The sequence below is a fragment of the Lontra canadensis genome, unplaced genomic scaffold (assembly GCF_010015895.1).
Source record: "Lontra canadensis isolate GAN:19392208 unplaced genomic scaffold, GSC_riverotter_1.0 scaffold17, whole genome shotgun sequence".
Lineage (NCBI taxonomy): Eukaryota > Metazoa > Chordata > Mammalia > Carnivora > Mustelidae > Lontra > Lontra canadensis.
In genome coordinates this window covers 16235583-16260263 of record NW_022631011.1, presented here as the reverse complement: position 1 = coordinate 16260263, position 24681 = coordinate 16235583, and the positions used below count along the sequence as shown (strand labels likewise).

Genomic DNA, 24681 nt, shown 5'->3' with positions numbered 1-24681 from the left:
TACCTCCTCAGATTCTGAACTGCACTAGTTCTACAGTGTTTCTGATACTTTTATTGGTTTAGAATACAAATTGAAGCCCAAGGTTTTCTGGCCAGAGGGCTCCACACTCTAAATCTATTCCCGTGACTGCCCTCCTCTTGCTTTTTCTATGAAAGACTACAATTTGGGAGAGGTAGGTTGTTATGGGATGAATTTTTGTCAATGAAAAATTAGGGGGACTTAATTTTTTAATTAATTAAAATGCTTTCACCATTTTTCCTTCTGTGGATTCTCTAGATGAAGTTTCCTTTGTATGGTGTTATGGACAGAACTGTGTTCCACCAAATTCCTATGCTGAAGCCCTAAACCCCAGTATCTCCCTCAGAAAGAATGTGACTGTATTTGGAAATAGGGTGGACCCTCATCCAGTCTGACTGGTGTCCTTATAAGAGGAAATCTGGACAGACACAAAGACATTAGGGATGAGCATATATAGAGGAGAGATCATTTGAGGACACAGTAAAGAGGTGACTACCTTCAAGCCAAAGAAAGAGCCCATAGAAGAGACTAAATCTTCCAACATCTCAAATGACTATCCTCCAGAACTGAGAGAAAATGTTTCTGTTGTTTGAACCACCCAATCTGAGCTATTTTGTTATGGTAACCCTAGCAAACTAATGCACATGACCAAGCACACTTTCTGAGCTACCTGTCATATCTCTTCCTGGCTTGTCATAACAAGTGGCCAACAATAATCTGTGACATCATGTTACATCTTTTTTGCCTATTTATCTTTGCCTCTTCACTCCTACTGGATATCTAATTCCTGTATATACTTTTAATCCTTGTTTCAGACTGTGCTACGTTAAGCCAGCAAACTGGTAAAGGTCTGATTTAAAAAAAAAAACAAAAACAAAAACCAAAAAACAGAAAACATTATAGGAATACAAAAAATCAGAAATAAATACCAATAAACAGAACCCTTGGACATTAAAATAATACACAGAACAAAATATGATTGAACATTAAGTAATTTATATTAGCAATTGAATATTTAAATAAAATTATTTGAGGCCAGATATTTTGAATCCAAAATATCTTAGAGTCTAGATCAACCTGAAATCTATTATGAATACATTTATACACATATAAAAGCACACAAACAATTACATATAAGTAAAAGGTTTTTCTTTTTTTAATAGTAAAGTGCTTGACACATTCCTATTAAAATCGATGAGGCAATAGAGGCAGAGAAGAGGAGGAGGAGGAAAAGAAAGATGAGATGTCATGCAATTGATATTTGTATTGCTCTGAAGGAATTCATTAATTAATTAGACAAAAAGTTATAAATACTAGAAAGCGACAGGCAAAGTTTTCACTATCTCCTAAGAATTTGATTTTTTCATTTGAAAAATTCAAATGACTCAACTAAAAAAAAGGATGAAATATAAGATATTTTGATAAACTTGCAGGTAGCAATGGTAATTCAGATATATACAAATATAAAACAATTATTAAAACATTTATATACATAATAACAATTTAGAAAATACAAGAGAAGAAAATAAGCACAGAACCAGAGGAATAGCAAAAAAAACAAACAAACATAAAATATCTAGAAATAAATGTGAAAATAACTCTACTGCACTTACGTGAGGAAAATATTAGAATGCTACCCTGAAGTATATTAGAAGACTTAATTAATTAGAAAGATATTTCATAAATTTAGTCTCACTATTTCAAAGACATAATTTAAACAATTACAGAGCTATAGTAAAGAACATAATATCTAGGAAATGACTATCTTAACAATGATTTAGAAGTGGAATCCCAAAAACCAAAATGATATTTAATATATATTAAAGTATTTATTATAATCAGTGGAGAAAATACAAGGTATTAATAAACTGCACTGGGAAAAATTAGATAGCTTCTTAAAAAAATTCTCCTTAGAATTAAATAAATTCAAATGAATAAAATATCTACATTATAATTTTTATGAGTGCTAAAATGAGGAAATTAAAGTCATGTAGAGAGAAAAGAATTTCAAGATATAACAAAATTCAGAATCATAAAAATATGATAAATTTTATTATATAAAAATTTAAACTTAATGTTCAGCACAATAAGGTAAAAAATAAATTTAAAAGTGTATGAAAGGAGAGAAGGTCAGCACTCCCCTTGACAAGGACAGAAGAGGCCCTCAGGCCTGACAACATGCAATTAAGGCATTTCCATGTACATGGCATCTAACCAACATTTTAGCCCCTGCGTGGGGATCTGGACTTAGCTACCAGTCTGCTTGTCCTTCTCCCCCAACCCTGCTGACCTCACCCCACTCAAGAGCATGTTCTCTCTCTCCCAAATAACTAAATAAATACATAAATACATAAGATCTTTAAAAAAAAGGAATTAATAAAATAAGGAAGTATTTACCACACTGATTTATTTAACTGATAGGGATTTAACTGATAGGGAACTGCAATTGCTTCCCAGTCAAGAATAAAGCCTATGTCCCTTTGTGTATGTTCCACCCACCCCTTAAATGACATTTAAGGGCTGATATTCCTATTACATAGAACATTTGACAGCACAATATAAAGAAAATGAATAAATGATACCACAGTTTTTTGATACCATATTTTTTCAAATGTCAAATGCACATGTGGAAAGTTGTTCTTTTTGTCTCACAGCGCAGATGTACTGCTTGCTCTGCCGTTGTGAAAAGCTTAGCAGATGAGCAATGGATTGAGAGAAAGGGGGCAGCAGGGAAACAGCCTCCCTCCCAGTTTTTTGGCCATGACATTAGCCATGTGTGTATCCATGTGGATCTAGTGGACATTACAGAATGCACATAGGCTTGAAATGTTTGCTGATATCTCAAGTAAAATGTATCTTGGCCAGCCAAGCATATCTCAGCAGTACTGATTTTATAGAAGCAACTGTATTGGCAGGAACTAAAAGAAGTCAGGCTGAAGCTTGCTAACAGATTATAACACACATCAGTGAACTCTGCAGTAGGGCATAACACAGAGTATCCCACTCCCTTGGAGAAAGCAAACCAAAATCAAAATAATAAACAAAGCAAAACAAACAAAACAAAATAGAACTTCACTCATGAGCCCCAAGAGGACTGCTACCTAGAAGCATCCATGATGAGTAAGTGTTAGCCAGAGGGCAGCAGCAACTGATAGGGAACTGCAATTGCTTCCCAGTCAAGAATAAAGCCTATGTGCCTTTGTGTATGTCCCACCCACCCCTTGACCCAGAAAGAAAGAAAGAAAGAAAGAAAGAGCGAAGTGAAGAGGAAAGAAAGAGAAATAAGAAAGTGATCTGTAGAGCTTGTCTCCTTCCCTAGTGTAGATCCCCAGTCAAGGGTTAAGTCTGAGGCAGGGTAGGGAAGAGATGTGTTAAGAGTTGATTTGGGGCTTCTTTAACAACCAAAAGTAACTAGAAAGCTATTGGGTTTGCCTAATCTATGCTAGAGGGATGGAAACTGAGTTGTCTTATATTTTCTTTACATCTTAATAACTCCACATTCATTTATCTTCACATTCTTATAATTCCAGAGTTAGGCTTTGAATTGTGGGACTCAGGTAGTTCAGTGGCATGTGACCTGCTTGGGTATGCCAATCACACTTGAGAATTCAGTAATTATGTGCAAACAGAAATTAAGGATAGTTAGTAGTGGTTCATCTAATGGCAGTCAACTACAGAGACAATCTCATACTCCTATTGAGACTCTTGTTTGATATTCAATCTTTTGTTTGCTTCTAATTATGAAGAATTCTAAGTGATTCAGGTATAGTCTTACAATTATTTTGGCTATTATATTCTCTCAGTGACATGGTGTATTAAAAAATGATTATTAGGTCAAGATGTGGTAAAAGAATGATTTGCATTCCACATAATTAAGTAAGCCATGTTTAGTGAGGAAGCAACCAATCCAGATGCCAAAGCACCTGGAACAACGTGCCCACTAATGGAGAAAATCAGGTGATTGGGGAAATTTTGTCTTACTCTTTAATAGCAGATAAATTATGTATAAACTACAGAGAAGTTTTCAAGACAAGAAAATGTTAATCAAGAGAAAAATAAGCTAATAAAGGTAATTATGTAATTATAATGGACACTGTTATTGCATATTTTCTGCTTTTTATCTTAGCTGATTTAAAAAGCAATTGTATAAAATATCATATACAGTATTGTGATATATGTAATATACATATTATGATATATGTAATATATTTTTCAATAATAGCACAGAGCAATGGGTGGGAGCAAAGCCATAATGGGAAAGATAATAGATGGGAAAACAATAATTATATAATATTGTGGAGTTTAACGATAGATATGTATAATAAAATTACCCAAATGGCACTAGTTTGGACAGAATTCAAAAATTAAACCTGTAATAATTGCTGATTATGAAGAGATACTTAATACTTGGAGACTCTTAGGCCATTAAATATCAAACACTCAGGATGCTTACTATATCTTTCTAGACTGAAGAAGCTATGACTCTTTAGTAACCATCATTCAAACTCAAACTTGCAGGGAGTGCTGAAATAAGCAGGGTGTGGAGAGACTATAGCAGCAGAACAATACAATGTTTAGAATAGTTTTGGAATATACATTGGTTCCAGCCAAACTGATCAAGAATTGTGTCTCCATAAAACATGCATTTGATGTTCTCACTGAGGGAGCTAGCCGTTATAATATATTTTATTAATTAATGTCAATTTATACTGAATAGCACATAAATGCTTGATGTTTCTTGGCATAATCGTCATGAAAGTATGGAAAGAAGTTTCAATAAATCACTGGATAAAATGTGTATACAGTCCATCTAACCATTCATTATGGCTTTATAAGGATCAGAGGACTTTGTATCTCCTGCCAGGGAATAATTTTTCTTTTTAGACTAAAAACACTGAAGAAAAAGTTTCATTTCCTGATCTAATTGGCACAGAGAAACTCAGCATGATAGAGGTCATAGGATCCTGTTCCCCTGACCATCCATGTGCTAATACTTCTCAAACTAGGCTAGCATGGAAATTAAAATTGAATTGACACCACAGGAAGGGGAAGACATTGGAGCTGAGGAATTGGATGATGTTGTCCCATGAAATACCAAAAGACCACATCTTAAGAAAACATACCAAGATCTTAGGTTCTTATATTTTTCTAAGCTTGATAATTCCATTTCCACTTTGATTATATGATCTAACTATTTCTTTTTTGCTGGAGTTTGGCAGAGTTGGTTTCTTCTGCTTTCTTTCAAAAAGCATTTTGATAACTAATTTCAGTACAAACATATTATGTATAATTGCTATGCTTTTTTCCCCCAGTAGAATACAATAAGGAAAACAAATAAGCCTATAGTGATAAGTATATAATATCTAATAATTTGCACTTCACCGAGGTCAGAATGTATGCGATAAATGTGTCTCCCGAAATTGTCTTTGTCTTTGATTTTTATGTTGGCTTTGAGTGGTAGTTCTCCCATTTATTTTCTGCATGGGATTGTCAGTGAGAAAGGAAAAAAAAAAAAAAGGCTGAACCATTTAGACACAGATGTGGCTATTTAATTGCTCTTGAGTAGTCTCCTGAAAGAATGAAGACTTATAATTTAGTATTTTGAAAAACCAACAGATCCTACACTTATCTTAGTTTAAGTTAAACCCAAAATCTGATATAAACACATGTTAAGGAATGAAATTCATAGTGTTTGCAAAGTAAACCATGATCTAATTTCTGAGGATAACTAATGAGTTACATAAGTATAAAATAATGTCCAGTCACAAAAGGAGTAACTTAAATTTTTCATAATTATTTGGTCACTTATTTATGAAATAGCATACTCCAGGAAGGTATTAAAGAATTAGGAATTTTAACATTAGATGGTGAAAAACACATCTAATAATTTTATGCAATTCTGAATAAAACTGAAGAGAACTTTCATGTGTCTATTTTAATCCTGTCTTGGTGTTGCCTATTTGGGAAACATGTATCAAGCAGATTATTGTACTTTAAGATTCTTAATTTGTAAAATGCTGAGCTTAATGCTTGTCTTATTTCGCTTTTTTGTGGTTATATAATATGTGAAAGTGTTCTCTTTTTAAAAAGATTTTATTTATTTGAGAACAAGATAGTGAGTGAGAGAGCACAAGCAGAGGGAGTGCCAGAAAGAGAGGGAGAAGCAGGCTCTCCACCGCCAAGGAGGGACCCCAATGCTGGGCTCCATCCCAGGACCTTGGGATCACAACATGAGCCAAAGGCAGATTCTTAGCCGACTAAGCCACCCAGGCCCTCCAAAAGTGTTTTTTAAAATGAAACAATCATGGAGAATCACCTTTGGAACAAGAACTGCCAACAAACAAAACAAAACAAAAGAACTGTCTTTCTATAAATGCAAAGAGAACACTGATAAAATTAGTCCAAATCAACATCTAAAGGATTCCAGAAATTGACCAAAAACTTGTAAAAAAAGAAGCATTTATTCATGAATAAATGAATACATAGCTGGATCCCAGTAGAAACAAAAAGCTTTAGAGTGTTTTGACATAAACTATTTCCACCCTCATTTCTCTCGCTCCATAACCTTATAACCAACAACCTAACACTAAATCAGTGTCTTAGAAGCCACTGAAGGGTTTAGAATGAGTTGGGATCTCCCCAAGTTCCATCCCAGGGAATTACTACTGTTGGATCCATCTGGACTCATCTGGTAAAAGCCTGATAATTCCACTTCAGGCCTGTCTTTATGTGACTTCGGAGTTCATTCTGCATAAAAGTTCGATCCCTAAGGCATTTGTCTAAAATAATCAGCAGCAATTGTTTCACAACAGTGACTGGAGTGGCAGTAATTGTTGGGGCTAACAGGAAGCTAATCAAAATACTTAAAGGAAAAATTGAGCACGAGGGGTCTTTGAAATGTTCCAACCTATTTGTGGAAATCTAGAAGGCTATGATATATTCACAGCTATATGTATTTCTAGAAGAAGATCAGAGAAGGCCTTAATCTTCCACCTCTTACTGACCTTGAGGTTTCTGCACAAGCAAGTAGTGAAACTTAAGGCAAAAATGTGACTGTCTGCTAAAGCACTGTGGACCTACCCCTAAAACAAACAGAATCCTTCAGCAAAGGCTGGGAGACTTATTAGTTCAAGACAATTAATGTAGTATCTGTCCAATAATTAGCTGACTACTGGGCTAATTGAATAGATTTCAGAGGCCATACATGAGAAAGAATGCAGAATTCAGAGAATTAAACCAGGAAATTGACTAATAAAAATTACAACAGAGTAACTGTATTACATTATTTAAAACCCAATTTTCAACAAAAACATATGAAAATGCAAAGAAATAGAAAAATATGGCCTATACAGTTATTAAATAGTAAATAAATAAGATAGCAAATAAGTAAATACAAAATAGTAAATAAGAAAATAATTAAAATAAATAAATAATAAAATAGTAAATAAATAAACAATAGTCAACAAGAACTGCTTCTAATGAAGCCCAGATATTGGACTTACTAGACAAAGGTTTTAAATTAGCAATTCTAAGTATGTTCAAGGGATTATAGAATACCATATCTAAGAATTAAAGAAAAATTATAAATATATCTTGCCAAATAGGGAGTATCAATAAAAAGATGGAAACTATCTTAAAAAATAGAAATTATGGAGTTAAAATAACTGAAATTAAAAAAAATTAATGTGGTTCAATAGAAGATTTGAACTAGCAAAATTTTAAAAAAGTTGTTAATTTTAATGCCCAAAGCAATTACTAAGAAATTAATTCTTGAAACATTATAAAAAAGAACAGGAAAATTATCTAGCATATTTAAAAAAATATATCTAACTTAAAGACAGAAATCAAAGAAGAGAAACAAAAAACTGATAGTTGAAACGGAAGAAATATATAATTCAATAAGAGAAGTAGAAGTGTTAATATTCTGCTTTCCATAATGCATAGAACAAGTGGGCAGAAGACCAACAAGAAAACAGAAGACTTAACAATAGTATAAAGCAATTCGTTAACATTTATAGTATACTCCTCTGAAGGAAATATATACATTTTTCCCCAATTACATATGAATATTCTACAAAATAGACCATATACTAGGCCATAAAATAAGCCTTGATAAAGATAAAAGTACTGAATTCATATAAATTATTCTCAGACTAATATGAGATAAAGTTTAAAATCACTGATGGGGTGCCTGCATGACTCAAGTCAGTTGAGCGACTGACTTTTGATTTCATCTCAGGACCTGATCTCAGGGTTCAGAGATAGAGATAGAGCCTGCAACAGCGTGGCATTTGCTTATGAGCTTTAGATTTTCCTCTCCCTCTCCATCTGTCCCCCCTACCCCCCACTCACCCTTTCTCTTTCTTTCAAAATAAATAAATAAAATCTTTTAAAAAGTCAATAACATACATTAACAGAAATGAGTAACAGTTTTTGAGAAATATACAAATACATGGAAATTAATAAAATAATCAATGAGTCAAACAAGAAATAAAAAACGAAATAGGAGAGTACTTTCTAGATGAATAAAAATGAACACACAAAACTCTCAACAAAATTGGTTTAGAGGGTACATCCCTCAACATAATAAAGGCTGCACATGAAAAACACACAGCTAATATCATAATCACTGGTGAAAAACTGAGAGCTTTTCCTGTAAGATCAGGAATAAGACTAGGATGCTCACTCTTGCCACTTTTATTCAGCATAAAACCAGAAGTCCTAGCCACAGAAATCAGACCCCCCAAAAAAAGGAAAGGAAAGGAAAGGAAAAGAAAGGAAAGGAAAAGAAGGAAGAGAAAGAAAGAAGAGGCAAATTATTTTTATGGAAGAAGTTAAATTGTCACTATTTGTATATGATATGATACTATACATAGAAAATCCTAAGACTAAACCAAAAAACTGTTAGAAGCAAAAAATGAATTCAGTAAAACTGCAGGATACAAACACTAATACCAAGAAATCATAGCATTACTATACACTAATAACAAGGTAGCAGGAAGAGCAATTAAGAAAATAGTTTCATTTATTATTGCACCTAAATGAATAAAATACTTAGAAATAAACTTACCAGGGAAATAGAAGACCTATACTCTGAAAACTATAAAACACTGATGAAAGAAATTCTTTAAAGACACAAATAAATAGGTATTCCATGCTCATGGATTAGAAAAATATTGTTAAAATATCCATACTACTTGGAGCAATCTACAGATTCAATGCAATCCCTATCAAAACACCAAAAGCATTTTTCACAGAACTAGAACAAATAATACTAAAGTTCGTAAGAAACCACGAGAGACCCTGAATAGCCAAAGCAATCTTGAGAAAAAAAGAACAAAGCTTGGGGTATCCCAATTCCAGATTTTCAAAGCTGTAGTAATCAAAATAATGAGGTACTGGCACAAAAATAGACACATAGATAAATAGAACAGAATAGAAAAGCCAGAAATAGACCCATAATTATATGATCAATTAATCTGTGACAAAAGAGGCAAGAATATACAATGGGGAAAAGACAAGTCTAACTGGACCACTTTCTAACACCATACACAAAAATAAACTCAAAATGGATTAAAGGCTTAAATGTAAGACATAAGATGATAAATATCCTAAAAGAGAAAACAGGCAGTGATTTCTTTGATATTGGCCAAAGCAACATTTTTCTAGATATGGCTCCTAAGGGAGAGAAAACACAAGCAAAAATAAACTACTGCAACTGCATCAAAATAAAACACTTTTGCACAGTGAAGGAAACCATCAATAAAATGAAAATGCAGTCTACTGAATGGGAGAAGATATTTGCAAAGGTACAACTGGTAAGGAGTTAACATCCAAACTAGATAAAGAACTTACACAACTCAACACCAAAACAAACAAACAATTGATTAAAAAATAGGCAGAGGACCTGAGAAGATATTTTTCTAGAGAAGGCATACAGATGACTGATAGACACATGAGAAGATGCTCAACATCACTATCATCAGAGAAATGCAGATCAAAACCACAATGAGACATCACCACACACAAGTCAGTATGGCTAGTATCAAAGAGACAGGAAATAACAAGTGTTGTCAAGGACGTGGAGAAAAGGGAACCCTCATGCACTGTTGCTGGGAATGTAAATTGGTACAGCCAGTATGGAAAACATTGTGGAGGTTTCTCAAAAAATTGAAAATAGAACTACCAAATGATCCAGTAATTCCACTACTGGGTATTTATCCAAAGAATGTGAAGACCTAATTCTAAAAGATGTCTGTACCTTTCTGTTTATTGAGGCATTATTTTCCACAGCTTTTTCTCCCTTAAATCTCAGAATATTTTGAAATTTATTTTCTGCATTTTTATAGATTAGACATATTAATAGGTTAAATATTTCTTTCAAGATCTTACAGTTCATAAATGGCATCACCAAGACAGGAACCCAAATCAATTAATTGTAAAGCAAATAGTCTTACCCACTAACCTATATTTTTTAATTAAAGATTAAATAAATAATAAATTGTGAATGAGAAACATTTACTCAACCAATGGTATTTTTACAGCTGCCTTATTAATGTTCCAAGAGATTTATCATTTGAAGTAGGGTTTAATTGACCATACATTCCTATATCAAAGAAATGTTGAGGAAGTAAATTTTCAGGATTTACTGCCATGAGCACTCTTCAATTCATTCTTTGCACGCTAACTGAAGTCACGTATCTTGAGGTGTTGTCTTATTTTATTATGTGTCTGAGTATAATGGAAAGTATTTAGAGGACACAATAATAATCATTATTCAAATGATAAATAGAAAGGAAATCCTCAAGTACACATTCAGAGGAAAATAGCTAAACAAATAAATGCAATTACAAATGGGAAGATGGCATTTTTATAGTAAGTCAAGATTAGGTAGAGTTTATCTGAAATCTAAATTGTTTACAGTGGCTTTCCCGAAGTTAGTGATTAGAATCAGGTTTTGATGTTCTATTCAAAAGCCTTTTACCTGAATTTTGGACAATCTTAGCTTTCATGTGGTCTATTTGATCTACTTCTTTGTTGCCCTTGGAATAATTTACCTGGGGTTATTTGTAAAGGCTCTCTTACTGATGATCATAAAATCTTCAGAATTTTAGAACTAAATCTTAGTAGCAATCTAAGTCCAACCTTATCATTTTACAGAAGAGGAATTTGCAGTCAAGATAAGTCAGGACCGACCCAAATATTTTTCCTTCAAAATACGAGAGACTTTCTTCAATTGACTTCTTTAGGAAAAAGACTACCCAGCTTGATTATGCTTGAATTGTTTAAACTAAATTTTACTATTATTTTCCCTAAGATTGTACTCATTAAATTTAATATTATTTTCTTCTTTTCAATGTGAGCTATTTAAATAGATCACATGTTCTCTTTATTCTCATTCCTAAGTGACAAATATCTATGCAAACCAGTTAACTGTCAGAACACAGGGTGCAGGGTTCCTTTTAGCCTCTCTCACTGTATACGCCAGTAATGAAAGATTCCATCCCTCTAATCTTTAGAAATCTTTGAAATCTCCACATTAAAGAGTTTTTAATAGTGTTGCTGTGCTGGAATAAGAATGGATATCCACTGCTGCCTTCTCCATCTGGCTAGTTATACACAAAGAGCATAATTTATCCCCAGAAATTTGAAGCAGTCTGAGATTCTCTGAAGGTCAGAGAAAGTACATACAAGGCTACACCTACAATTCACAAAGTATATGGTAAAAATTTCTCAATACGCTATAACTTTGCTGTCATTATTTGTCCTAAATTTCACTCAGCACAGTTTCTAAGCAGGGCTGTCATTGTTCAATAGGAATTGCACATAAATAAGAGATCTGGCTTCTTCACCCATTTTGTGCATGCATAAACTAAAATTATGTTATAACCTACATATGAAGGATTTGAAAAAGCTAAAATAACAATTTTTACCAGGATTCAGATCAAAAACCTCAACAGCATCCGTGAAAGCCAAGAAAGTATTATAGGCATTCCATAAACATTTGTTCAATTGAATTACAGAACTTTACTTAGTCTTACTTTGTTTCTTTTCTTTCCTTCCTTCTTTCTCTTTCTTTTCTCTCTTTCTCTCTCTCTAGCTTCCTTCTTTCCTTCCTTCCTTCCTCCCTTCCTTCCTTCCTTTCTTTCTCTTTCTCTCTTTCTGTTTCTCTTATCTAAACCAGTGAGTTCTATTCTAGTATATAAGCTCATTCATAAGCATTCTATACTCTGCAGTTTCTAAGGTGCATAGATCTAGATAAAAACAATTAATTGTATCTTCCAGGTTGCTAGAAGCACATGCTTACCAGGCTGATTTAGAAGCCATTAGAGCCAGAGTAGGAGGGTTCCCACAAACAGTGACTGGACTTTATTTTCAGGATGAAATCCAGAGTCACAGACAGAAACTACATGAATTAAAAGCACACCCTAGAAGAGGAAGAGCTCCTTAGGGAGCCATAGAAAAATAGTATTCTCCTCTTATTAGGAGTTAGCAGTCTTTAAAGAACAGGGTAATAATTATAGACATAAACAAAGAAATTGGATGTGGCTTAAATGTGGTGAATATGGGCATTTTAAAAATAATTTACTAATTATATTTTTACTACTATAATGATTGTTATTAAACTTATATCAAGCACTGATCATTGAACTAAGTACAAATTTTCTTAAGCCAATAAAAATACCCTTGAATAAGAAAGAGGCCATAAAGTGAATTATTTGAATGACATTATTTACTTCATTTCTGTCACTTCCTTGTTTAAATTCCCTCATTTCAAAGTCGTAATTCCTGCTTTCCACTGTATTTCAACCTTCCTCCTTATGGTACTTATCTCTCAGATGTCCTACATCCTAGGGTGAACACACTGTCTGCCTACCATAATACACCCTGATTTTTATCTAGGCCTTGCTATGACCTGCAAGCAAAATGGGTATAGTTATTACCATAATGTGTGCTTAGTCCTCCTTAGCTCAGACATTTTCATCCTAACAAAATGTAATATTAAAATAACCTATTGAAGTGCTATTAGGGAGAGGGACTGTAAACTATCACTTTTCCTTAATTTTTCTGAAATTGCAATGAAAAAAACAAATGAGCGTGCTTTCAAATTTTAGATCAGCCAGGACTTTGGTTGCGGCAAGTGATTTAGTAAATCTGCATATGTCATTATTTGGAAGAAAGATTGATTTGAATTTTATTTTCTATTGAAACATCCATCATCTAATTACTTTGGAATCATACAAATATATTCATAATGGATTAACACTGTAGGTAAGTCTCTACGACCACATACAGAAAGTTTAATTTTCTTTGGCTTTTGAGATGCTGAGTGTTTAAAAACATGGGTTTGTAATCTAATGCCAAATCTTGAACTCTACTATTTGCAAGTTATATAATCTTGGGCAAGCTATTCACATGAGAAAGGAGAATAGAGGTGGAGGGAGGCAAAAAACTACTAAAAAGGTCCTTATTGCATAAAGGAGACACATTTGCTCAAAAAGTGTAGCAGTATGATGTTAATGTGTTGTTTTCTTTAAAGAAAAACAAACAACTTCAGCAAAAAACATTTTATTCTATTTAATTTATTACTCAAATGGGTTTGTTTAAGACATATCAATAAAGTAAAATTAGCACAGAAAGATATAAATATCAGTTTACAGGAAATTTCCTTTTGTGGAATATCTCATTCCTCAAAAAAATGAAATGTGACTTTACATCAATACTGTGATATGAAAATATTTGATGAGTTAGTACGTAATTATTATGTGTTAATGTGTAGTTCACTACATTTGACACTTCATAACCATGTGTATTCTTGGTTGATGGAATAAAAGTTCTCTAAATTCTATGTATTAATTTCTAAGCTGATTTTAATTATATTTGAATTTATGGATAAAGCATTTCTTAACGGGTTTATGAAGGAGATAAGTTTATGCTTCTAAGCAAGATATTTATGGCTTTGCAAATAACCATGATAAAGATATCTTGCTAGAAATATATCCAGTTTAAAGGAAAGAAAAGAAAAACAAACCTATTCTTGACTCAACTAAATCTGATCTAATTCTACTACTAAAAATGTTATCAGCCCTATATATTGATACATTTTTTACCAGTAAAGAAAGTTACTGTGACTAATATTTGATTGAAAAGGATGTTGCAGCTGTTAGGGGGAAAAAGGGAAAGAGAAAGTCATGAGATGCTTGTTCCTCGGGCTAATTTGCTGCCTCTAACCTTGTATTTGTTGACCCTCACCTTTTGTCCACATTTTCCTCTCACCACAAGTACGCTCTCATAAATTTCAGTTCCCAACCTTATTACATTTGAGATTGTAAAATGCCAGAAGCTATGGTGCTAAAAGTGCTGCCTCTCAAACAATTTTCTCCAATGATATTAACCTTGAATGCGAGAGATGTAAGTGATGGAGAGTTTACAACACCAAATAAGTTATAGTCTATTTAGTCTAAACCCTTCATTTAAAGGAAAATGACTAGATTTGGAGGTCAGCGGAACTCTGTAATCACACTGACATTCTTGGCCCTTTGATGACTGTATTTAACTACCACAACAAAAACAACAAAACCACTGTGATTTTAGATGTGTTCTCATTTAAGAAGTTGCTGTTAAAATTTAAGGAAAAAAGTTGACCTAGTTGGCTTACTAATATCAGATGACTCAATAAGGAGACATCCATGAACATGATGGTAATTCACATGAGGTAATTATGGGAGATGTACACTTTTGGTCTGTATACATTGACTACATCAAATGTGGTTCAATTAAATCCCATTGTTCTAATAATTATGAATAAAGTCTAATACCATGTGAAGTAAATATTTTGAGGTTTTAATGCCTTCGTGAAAGGTGTGATTTTTTTTTTTAAAGTAATCTCTATACCCAACATGGGGCTCCAACTCACAGACTGAGATCAAGAGCTTCTTGCTCCATAGTCTGAGCCAGCCAAGTGCCCCAATGGTGAATTTTAATATTATGGTGTTATAGCAAAAGTATGAAAGTCAACCAGTTCTGTTATAAAATATTTTTGAAATCTAGTAATTTTTAAAATCCATAAAATTCAGTTTGAAGATTATGAAATTTATAAATGTGTTTAGTGCTAAACTTTTGAATGTAATTGAATATCCCCTTGCTTAGACTCTTCCCATGAGGGTCAGTACCAAGACTCTCTCCCTAGCTGTCAAAAGTGTTGGCTGCTAATGGCTGACAGCTAAACCTTAACTTGGAAACTGTCCTTGGTCAAAGGGACTGACTACCTTGCTCAGGGTTGTGTACCCTCACAAGAGAGGTTTGCATCCAGTTCCTGGCTGACTTGGGAGTACATATAATCAGGGCTTTTGTCACAATTCAGGATACCTGAATGTCATTCTAGCTTCAGAGCTTCCTATGGAATTGACAGAGATCTTTGTTCACTACATTGCCCTTCAATTTTTCTCTCTGCCTATCCTGTATGACTCATTCAAGTGTTGTGCTCTAAAGTACTCTTCAATAAACAAACATACCACTTTCCATCTCAGAGTGTTTTCCCAAGGAATCCATCCTAAGAAAGATGGTATTAAAGACAGACCAAGAAAGCAAGCTTTAAAATGTGATTTTGGAGTCAGATCATCTCTTAGGCAGCTGACAATTAGGACCTCATAGATGGTGTTAGTCCTTGGTATGCCATAACAGAATAATCATTAAATAAAACTTTAATGGGTATGCACTATCCCTGGCTGCTGCAATATTCCAGGGTTCTCAGAAGTTCTCAGAAAGTAGAGATTATGAAGACAGTAGCATTAAATAAGGTGTTGAATACAATAATTTGCAACAACAAAGGTAAAGACAATGAAGGACACTGGAATAAGATAAAACCGGAGGATGATTAATAAAAATTTTAGTACAGAGTTGAAATATGTTCCTGAGGAACATATTTAGTTTATTTTCTCCATTAGCCACATTAGAAAAGCTACTTTTAATATAAAGATTAGTCCCCAAACTTAAAGGATTGCAGTGGCCTAGAGTGTCATCTGTGACAAGGATGAGGGCCTTAACTGGAAAGAAGAAGGATCCTAAGAATTAGAATTGGTGACATTTTGGTTGGATTTCCCTAAAACATGGAAATCTCAGATCTTCCTGAACTCTAAAAGCCTGCAGAAGTGTCATGTTCCTCCCTCTCAACTAGTACTCCCATGCTGTTTGAAGGTGACACAGAGGCCTCTATCTTATGAAACAACATCATCCTACCTCTCAGGATATACTCTCATCTCACCTCCTAGTCACCAACGGATGTCAGGTTGCAACCTAACCCAGCTACATAGATACTGGACCTGCAAGGGAAGGAAATTGACTATATCCTAAGGTTGCTACAGAATCTAAGCACCATGTAAAGATAGGCAATGGGAGAGTACATAGGAACTGCGTTCTGAAGGTAAAGGATAATGGAAGGAGGGCAGCATATAAAGTTGGATTGGAATAGACATAAGCATACACTTTCAACTTAACAAAAATCCCAGGAGATGGTGCTAGCACTGTAGTACCTTGGCTCAGTGGCTGCTGTATAGTTTCTGAAATGCGGTAGGTGAAATCTTCCCAATTAGCAGCACTCTAGGCAGTGCATGCGTGATTCATTTAGTGTGGAAAATAAATAGTACAAGTCTGTAATACAGATTCATGGGCAGTGAGAAAGACTGTGGCAAGAAGGTCTAGGGATAGTAGAGAAAGACTGGCAAGAAGGTCTAGGGAAGATGCATGTGGAAACATTTATGATTGCAGACAAGTTAAGAGCTTTTTACCACTCATTAATGCCTTCCTGTGAGCATCCACAGTGCTGTAAAACCAAGTATTCATAACGGTTTAGACATTTGTTATCAACCAGCCTCAGTCTTAAGCTTTCCCAGAACTGAGATAATGAGAGCATGAACAGAGTGACTTTTGGAGCAATAGTGAAGAACATGCATTACTAGCAAGAAGCACCAACATGGGTTGCCAATTTAATGATCATTGCATGGCCTGTATCTCCAAAATTTCAAATAAAATAGCCTAGAAACCTGTGGGTGAAAGTTGGAGCAGCCCTGTGTATTAGTTATTGTTATTACATATTGTTATGAAAATACTGTAAACCTAGTGGTTTAAAATAACACAAATATTTTAACATAGTTTTGTGGGTCAGAAATCTGAAATGGATCTTGCCAAGCTAAATTAAGTTGTTGACAAACTGTGTTCCTTTCTGAATGATCTAGGGGACTCTCACTTTCCTTGCTTTTTTAGGGAAGTAGCAGAAGAAGATCACGGGGCACAAAATCCTACCTACAACATTTTAGCTTACCATCATTTCCAATGACCCCTTTGTATGTCCTGCCCTTGGTCTCTGTGGATTTAGATATGCTGGTTTCCAGAGGGGCAGTGGGGAGGAACACTATCACCAGAGGATGAAGCAAGTTTCCTATAATATTTTAGACAAATATATTAGTTACTTCAGACTCCCATAAAAAGGACAAAGAAAAGGAGTCACCATCCTGGCAGGAGTAATTGGCCTTAATTATCATGATGTAGTAGACATGTTGATATATAGCAAAGTTATGGACGAATGTTTGGCACCTAGGTACTTATGGGGGGTATATTCTTCTACTTCATTCCTAATACTTATAATACACAGATAAGTAAAGCAGCTATGAGCTGAGAATGTCATTAGGTTGTACCCTTGAGGGATAAGGGTCTGGGTCACACTACTCAGCAGATAAAAGAGAAGAGGCATGATAAGTATCAGCTGCAGTTGTGAGACCACTTGCAGTTGTGAGGCTATTGATCATTTACCAACATTCTTCTTATAGATTTCTCCACAAAATAAATCAACCAGAATTCTAGAGGAGCTATTTCCAATGAGCTGAACCTATCAAGTGGAGCAAGTGGATCTAAGCCAAGCAATATGGTAGACTCTTAGTATGTGCTGTGGTACACCAAAAAGATGAACTCACTCTTCTGCAACATTGGTGATATTATCTCATAAGAATTGCCCTCAGATAAAGGGAACCTGACTCACACAAAGTTATTCACGCTTCCAGGGGCAGTCCATATCTAATGATGGTTCAACTGGAGGTACAAAAAGCTAGCCACTCTACCTCATTTGGGGACATCTCTTGGGACTTTTCCAGCTTCAGATCTCCTCATAGGATTGATCAAGGCTTTTATGGTGACTGAATCTGTCTTCAACTGTCCAATTCTATTTTTTCTTACAGTTGTTGTGTTCATGGCTACTACCCCAAAATATCTCCAAAATCCAGTGCAATTTCTGAGAAACCTCTACTAAGATACTTTGTTTGCAAATTGAAATGCTTTCTTCATAGACCTTCTTCAAATATCGACTTTAAAAAAAATCGATTTTATTTGCTTTGAGATGGTACTTTCGAAAATGATCTAAGTGTTATTTTAACACTAATAACCTACATAAGCCACGTCAAGGAAACACAGTGAATACCAAAATATCATGCTTTTAAAACATTGTTTCCATTGGCCATAGATTTTGGCAATGTCTACTTCATAGTGTTATTAAAGATTATTTTCCAGTGAATTCTCCTTTGAAATAGATAGGGTTATCTATAGCAGCAGAATCATTCCTAATAAACTCTCATGCTCAATCCATTTGTTAATATTATTACTAAATAAACAGAATAACCATTTAAAATTCAGTTCTGGAAATGAGCTCGGTAAAAATAATAACATTTAAGAAATGGGAAAGTAATATGACTGGAACCACACTGTGAAACTGGCAAAAGGATTCCCACTGGTTCTAAGTGCAATAATTAGTGAGAAAGTCAGATAATTTAATCAGATACAGTGATAGGCATTTGGGTATGAGTGCTTTACTAAAAGACATTTTTCTTAAGTTCATAGAATTTTCTTGATATGTCTGCATATTTCTCAAGTTTCTTATACAGACAGTGCTTTGATCATTTGAATCTGTGTGACCTAGGAACAATAATCTACTATTAGTTCTGCAATACTCTTAAATAAATAAAAGGACAAATTTTTTGAGAAGATAAAATATAACTTGGAAAATATTTATTTTAGTTCATGACACATGGGAATCAATGAATATTGGTTGCTGCAATTACCACTTTTTTTTTTTTTTAAGTTTAAATCATTTCTTCAACAAATAGGTCAGTGTATAAATTCATGGTGTTTTTGTTTGTTTATTTGGTTGGTTGGTTTATCCTTTTAAAGATTTTACTTATTTATTTGACAGAGAGAGAGACAGGGAGAGAGGGAACACAAGCCAGGGAAGAGGGAGGGGAAAAGCTGGCTTCCCCCTGAACAGGGAGCCCAATGTGGGGCTTGATCCCAGGACCTTATGATCATGACCTCAGCCAAAGGTAGATGCTTAATGACTGAGTCACCCAGGCACCCCAACACATGGTATTTGGCCAATGAAAATAATATTTATTTTTGTATGATTCTTACTATGTGTCAGGCTTCTAATCATCTTTTCTGTACTATCTCATTTACCTTTGAAAATAATCATACTGGGGAGCTCTCTATTATTGACATCATTATTTCCATGGCTTTATAGATGACTAAATGACAACCCTCTGTGTTGTCCCAATCCCAACATGCACACAATGAGTGAGTAGCAAAATTTAGGATTTGAATCTAAGCCATCTAATTTTAAAATTTCATGCTCTGGAGCTCTAGTCTATATTGTCTCCTACATTACTGGATTAGAGTTGCAGGTAAAGATTAGAGTAAGAGAGAACCATCTACTTGGAGAGTCAATTTAATACCTAGACACTCAGATCAGATTTCTGCATTTTCTAGCCATTTAAAGGTGCTGTCTTGGAAACAGATTCTCCAGGCCCACTCTAGTCATCAGATGACTAGCTGATCAGTAGACTCAGCTGAATGAAATCTCATGAGAAACACAGGACAGACTCATCCATGTGCACAGCTCCCAAAGTCCCAAGCCACAGAAACTGAGATAATAAATACTGTTAAAGTGATAAATTTGGAGATAATCTGTCATGCAGAAATAAATAACAAACATAGAAGAGTTATTAATAATCTCTGAGCTATGAAAAAAAAAAATAGCTAGCTAAAATATTGGAAGAGGGATATTTTCCAAGAGCTCTGTGAGCAGCAGCAACAGCAGCAGCAGCAGTAGCAGAAACAGAAGCAGCAACAAAAGACACATCTTTTCAAGTGCTGCATCCTAATTACCTATATGCTTCTGATATTAAAGTTGGAGACACAAAAACTTTCAAATTCCTATTTACCTTCTTGTCCTCCCATTTTATTCTCTCTATATATTTCATTTAATATTTATTGATTTGGATAGGCAGATAATTAAAAGGACACAGATAAATTCATCTTAAAACCCCACATAACTTAAATAGAGAAAAATACCTTTTAGAACCACTTATTTAGAAAACTACCTTATCATAGACAATGATGTGTGGAATTTTCCACTGGTTTTCACTGAAAACCACTAGAGAGTATGCATTACTCAGGACCAACCACTTTAACAATATTAGAAAATAGTGGAAAAGTTCAGGTCCTACTTTGGATGTTGTGAACATTATTACTTTCATACACAGATGAAAATGTGTGAATTAAAAACATGTCTATGATTTAAACATACTATGAAATTAGAAAATTTATCATGAATGAGAAAAAGTTTCATTTACTTTTTCAAATTCTCCTTTGTGAACCAAAACACAGTTTAAATTATTAGGAAGACTTGTAGGTATATTGATATAGTTTGCATTAAAATATCATTAACTTGCTTTTATTGTTATTAATTCTAAATAACTGTTTGATAGTATGCATTTGTAGTACATTTTCAGTAAAATAAGATAAGCCATTTTTCCAATATGTAATGTGCAAGAAATGACCACTGGCCTTCTGTAAGATCAACCACAGTATATACGTATAGACCCATTTGGAGGTAGAGGTGGCAAAACAAAGGGCAAGAGAATAGGTGAGAAGCAAACTGTGTTCTAGTCCTTCTTCTATCAAAAATGAGACTTGCTGCAACTATTGACCCATCAGTTACTATTGTGCTTGTGTAATAATAAAGTGGTAATAAGAGTCAAGGAAATGATATACCTGTACTTAAATAAAAATTACAAAACCAAGCTCATGTTTACTTGTTTCATTTTTAAGCATTTAGATACAGGAAGTCAATTAACTTAAATATAGGAATTCAAATGCAATAAAAAATAAATGAAATTAAATTATAACAACTAATGGTGGAGACAGTCCAAGATAGTGGAGAAGGACCCCTTAGTTTCATCTGGTCCGAGGAATTCAGATACATAGCTATCAAAGCATTCTGAATACCTGAGAACTCAACAGGAGTTCAAAGAAAAGAATAGCTGCAGATCTACAAATAGAAGAGCTACCATTTTCTGCTAGGTAGGAGGTGTGAAGTGAATCTGAGGGGATATATGGGAAGATAAACCACAGAGGAAGGGGGCCTCCCATCAACCAGCATCAGAAAGTGATATAGCAGCAGAGCACAAAATCAGAACTTTGTTTTTTAAATTTTTTATTTCTTTTCAGTGTAACTGTATTCATTATTTTTGCACCGCACCCAGTGCTCCATGCAATCCGTGCCCTCTCCAATACCCACCACCTGGTACCCCCAACCTCCCACCCTCGCCCCTTCAAAACCCTCAGATTGTTTTTCAGAGTCCATAGTCTCTCATGATTCACCTCCCCTTCCAATTTCCCCCAACTCTCTTCTCCTCTCCATCTCCCTTTGTCCTCCATGCTATTTGTTATGCTCCACAAATAAGTGAAACCATATGATAATTGACTCTCTCTGCTTGACTTATTTCACTCAGCATAATCTCTTCCAGTCCCGTTGCTACAAAAGTTGGGTATTCATCCTTTCTGATGGAGGCATAATACTCCATAGTGTATATGGACCACATCTTCCTTATCCATTCGTCCATTGAAGGGCATCTTGGTTCTTTCCACAATTTGGCCACTGTGGCCATTGCTGCTATAAATATTGGGGTACAGATGGCCCTTCTTTTCACTACATCTGTATCTTTGGGGTAAATACCCAGTAGTGCAATGGCAGGGTCCTAGGGAAGCTCTATTTTTAATTTCTTGAGGAATCTCCACACTGTTCTCCAAAGAGACTGCACCAACTTGCATTCCCACCAACAGTGTAAGAGGGTCCCCCTTTCTCCACATCCTCTCCAACATATGTTGTTTCCTGTCTTGCTAATTTTGGCCATTCTAACTGGTGTAAGGTGGTATCTCAATGTGGTTTTAATTTGAATCTCCCTGATGGCTAGTGATGATGAACATTTTTTCATGTGCCTGATAGCCATTTGTATGTCTTCATTGGAGAAGTGTCTGTTTATATCTTCTGCCCATTTTTTGACATGATTATTTGTTTTGTGTGTGTTGAGTTTGAGGAGTTCATTATAGATCCTGGATATCAACCTTTTGTCTGTACTGTCATTTGCAAATATCTTCTCTCATTCCATGGGTTGCCTCTTTGTTTTATTGACTGTTTCCTTTGCTGTGCAGAAGCTTTTGATCTTGATGAAGTCTCAAAAGTTCATTTTCGCTTTTGTTTCCTTTGCCTTTGGAGACATATATTGAAAGAAGTTGCTGTGGCTGATATCGAAGAGGTTATTGCCTATGTTCTCCTCTAGGCACCAAGAACCATAAGATACCTGGGAATAAACCTAACCAAAGAGGTAAAGGAACTGTACTTGAGGAACTACAGAATACTCATGAAAGAAATTGAAGAAGACACACAAAGATGGAAGACCATTCCATGATCTTGGATTGGAAGAATAAACATTGTTAAAATGTCTATACTCCTAGAGCAACCTATACTTTTAATGCCACTCTGATCAAAATACCACTGGTATTTTTCAAAGAGCTGGAGCAAATAATCCTAAAATTTGCATGGAATCAAAAGAGACCCCAAATCACTAAGGAAATGTTGAAAAACAAAAATAAAACTGGGGGCATCACGTTACCTGATTTCAAACTTTACTACAAAGCTGTGATCACCAAGATAGCATGGTACTGGCATAAAAACAGACACATAGACTGGTGGAACAGAGTAGAGAGCCCAGATATGGACCCTCAACTCTATGGGCAAATAATCTTTGACAAAACAGGAAAAAATATACAGTGGAAATAAGACAGTCTCTTTAATAAATGGTGCTGGGAAAACTGGACAGCTATATGCAGAAGAATGAAACTCGACCATTCTCTTACACCATACACAAAGATAAACTCAAAATGGATAAAATCAGAACTTTTAAAGTTGAGTAAGGGACTTCCCTGCCTGAAAGCAATCAAGTGGCAAAGTGGGGTGGAATCCTAGGTGGGACAGTGTCATCTCAGGGTCTCCAGGGTCACAGGAAGGCTGGGGGTGCCTGAGTGTGGCAGTGGAGTGGGGAATCTGGCTGCAATCAGTGAGCCCAGCAGTAGGTTCTTAGCTCAGGGTTGCCATAAAGCAAGAACCATGGCATGGTAGGGCAATTGCTCTCCAAGCAGGGTCCCAGCAACTGACAGAACTGCCACAAGACTCCCTCTTCCTTCCCTGGAAGGAATGTCACAGGTGCATACTGTAGGAGTTTGCAGGGTTTGAAGACTCAAAATGGGGTTCTGTGCCTGAGACAGAAATGCTTGGTCACAGGCTGGGTGAGCACAGAGTGGGGATGGAGACCGGGAAGACAGGAGTGGTTGATTGCTTTTTCCTGAGGGAACACTGAAGAATGGGGCCAAGATTTCAGCTTTGGAGCTGGAGATTGGGAAGCCATCATTTTCATAATCATCCTCTAAAGCAGTGTGGGAAGACTTCAGGGAACAACGTCCACATAGAGTAATCCCGAGCAGCTTACTTCGACTGGCTCCCTGGCAAGGGCGTTGCAACTGGACTGGGGGCAAAGACACTTGAGGATCAGCACAGCATGCTCCTCCCTCAGAAGATCAGCAAGAATATCAGGCTGAGACCAAGTTTACCAATTGTAGAGAACTGCAAAACTCCAGCAATTGGGGAAAATAGTATATAGAATTCATGGGTTTTCCCCCTATGATTCCTTAGTCTTTCAATTTTAATTTTTCCTCTCTTTCCCTTTTCAACCAATTTCTTATTTTATCAACTTTTTTTTAAATCTTTTTTTTTAATTTTCATTTTTACATTTACATCCTATCCTTTCATTGTATTTAATTTTATTTTTGTATATATATAGGTTCTTTCTTTATAATCTTGGGATGCAGTTTCTTCTAACAAAAAGGCCAAAATACACTCAGGATATAGTATATTGCTCTGTTCTGTTCACCTATCTGTTTACATTCTTTTTTTTTTTTTTAATTAATTAATTATTTATTTATTTTTCTTTCTGGTTTTGGGTCTCTTCTGATTTGTTTAGTGTATATTTCTCTGGGTTGCTGTTGCCATTTTAGTATTTTGTTTTCTCATTCATCTATTCTTCTCTGGATAGAATGACAAGACAGAAAAACTCACCTCAAAAAAGAGAGAAAAAAGAGGCAATACTGACTGTAAGGAATCTATTCAGTATGGACAGAAGTAAGATGTCAGAACTAGAGTTCAGAATAATGATTATAAAGATACTACTGGGGTTTGGAAAAAAAAAACAAACATATAAAGCACTAGAGAATCCCTTTCTGGAAAAA

The 24681-nt window shown here is 34.9% G+C and overlaps 1 pseudogene; it reads left to right on the top strand.

Moving 5' to 3' along the window:
* Positions 1 to 2128: 2128 nt before the first annotated feature.
* On the top strand, positions 2129 to 2244 carry LOC116869019 (annotated as a pseudogene).
* Positions 2245 to 24681: the final 22437 nt, after the last annotated feature.